The sequence below is a fragment of the Aplysia californica genome, unplaced genomic scaffold, assembly GCF_000002075.1.
Source record: "Aplysia californica isolate F4 #8 unplaced genomic scaffold, AplCal3.0 scaffold00012, whole genome shotgun sequence".
In the NCBI taxonomy this organism is placed as follows: domain Eukaryota; kingdom Metazoa; phylum Mollusca; class Gastropoda; order Aplysiida; family Aplysiidae; genus Aplysia; species Aplysia californica.
Genome location: NW_004797282.1, coordinates 77,410 through 79,397, shown reverse-complemented (window position 1 = coordinate 79,397; position 1,988 = coordinate 77,410). Strand labels below are relative to the sequence as shown.

Sequence of the window (1,988 nt, the reverse complement as noted above, 5' to 3'; positions counted from 1 at the left end):
AACAATACCCCCCAAGCAAAACAACAACAACAACAACAACAAACAATCAACCAAAACAAAAAATAAATAATAATAAATAGCATTTGTATAGCGCATATCCCCACTCGAAAGCGAGCTCTATGCGCTTTGCACTATATTATTCCCCCAGCAGACCATAGAACACTCAGAAACATTCTCAGCTTCCCGGGAATCATACAGTGCAAGCACTAACAAACGGACAAGATCTTTCACTGTCTACAGCTGGGTACCCATTTTCACCTGGGTGAAGTGGGGAACATTTGTGTAAAGCGCCTTTCCCACAGACACAACGACAACAAAACCTCAACAAAAACAAAACAACATAAGCAGCCATAACAACAAAACAAAACACAATAAAACACCAAGACAACAACAAGAACAAGAACAAGAACAAAAACAAGAACAACAATCAACCAACCAACCAACCAACCAACCAACCAATCAACCAAACAAGCAAACAACTCCTCTCCGAAAAAAAGAAAACTCTGGCTGTACAAGAAACAAAATAAATTAATATTGACACGGCTTTCGTTGCCTGGGAGAAAGAAATGATTGAAGTAATGATCTTAAATAAGTCGGTGAAAATTAGTAGGTTCATGTATTGTGATGCAGGACACCAAAATCCAACACTCTTAGTGCTCTGACTTCCAAGCTTCTACCAATTCACGAGTGGGAAAGTTTTTCGTTTTTATTTTATCGAGTGTTTCTGTCTAAAGGTCGTCGAAAGGCTTTGAACATCTATCTTTCATTGGCAAAATCAACGGCAAACAAGGCTAGGGTAGACCCAGAGCAACTTACTTGGAGAGCCAGAACAGATTGGTGACAGAGAAAGATCAGGATGCCGCCTCTTTAACAACCTAATAGTGTTGATGGGGGCGTTAAAAACCTATACCACTTTAGACGAGGATAAAGTAGCTTTTTAAAAAATTTTAGAGTGTCCCAGCAAAAGAATGAAGGGAGAACCATGGTCGCCGACGTCTGTCGCAGATCTGGAACTCGGTGACGACCTCCGTTTGTCTCCTGGGATCCTAAAAAGGAACACAGTCCGCCAACTCCCAGAATCTCTCGTGGTCCACTTCACTCTGACCTCTGAGTGATGTAACAGTGCTTGAAGCAGATCTCCAAAACGATTTCTGGAACCAGACGTTAAAGTCGAATTAAAAATCGAAATAGCTGAAGCGCCCAAATACGGAATTGTTTCTTGTGCTCGGAATAGCCTTGATTGGCATGATCAAAGCAGCCCGTCTCCTAAATAAATGATAAAAATTGTGCCAATGAGGGATTAAAACTTTGACAATAAGAGATCTTTGTTAAAATCCTTCCGTCGCTTATACATGTGGCTGGCTTCTGCAGTCTATTTTTATCCTTTTTAAAATGTGGGCGTTGTGGGTTTCTTTTTTCTCTTTTTTAAAAAACAAGCGCAACTTTTAACTTTCTGTACCTAGACGTAAGAGGAAGATCTAAATGATCTTAACTTTGTGAAGAAAGAAATAGATCTATGTGCAAACTGTATAATGATATTATGTTTAACACCTTTTTCGACACTGTAAGGTTTTTTAAGAAGTGGGACATCCGAATCTATGTTCATCTCCGATACGACCGAGCCTATAGAGACTGTCTCAGAGTCTCAGAAGATAGCCTAGACCGAGTCAAATGGGAGGAGAGCCATAAAAACTCAAATAACACACGTTCAGAACATTCCGTTGGGGGTTCGAACCTGGGCTGTCTACTCCGTAGTCCCGCATCTGAACAACTGTTATGCTAACAGCGCGCTCATACTGTGATGATGGGGACTTAAAATATGGGCAATTAAAAGTGCTACTACTTGGGGGTTTAGCGTTTGAAACGCCCTTGCCTTTTCAGAATAACGTCATTGTGTGCTCAATGTGTAAGCATGTGTTGAAAGGGTTGAAGAGGACACGTATAGAGGGACACAAGAGAGAGAGAGAGAGAGAGAGAGAGAGAGAGAG

The 1,988-nt window shown here is 40.9% G+C and overlaps 1 protein-coding gene across 1 annotated transcript in view; it reads right to left on the bottom strand.

Annotated features, from left to right (window-relative positions):
* The window catches only part of LOC101854220 (PRA1 family protein 3-like), a 40,469-nt gene that overhangs the window by 24,682 nt on the left and 13,799 nt on the right, over positions 1-1,988 (bottom strand). The window lies entirely within an intron of this gene.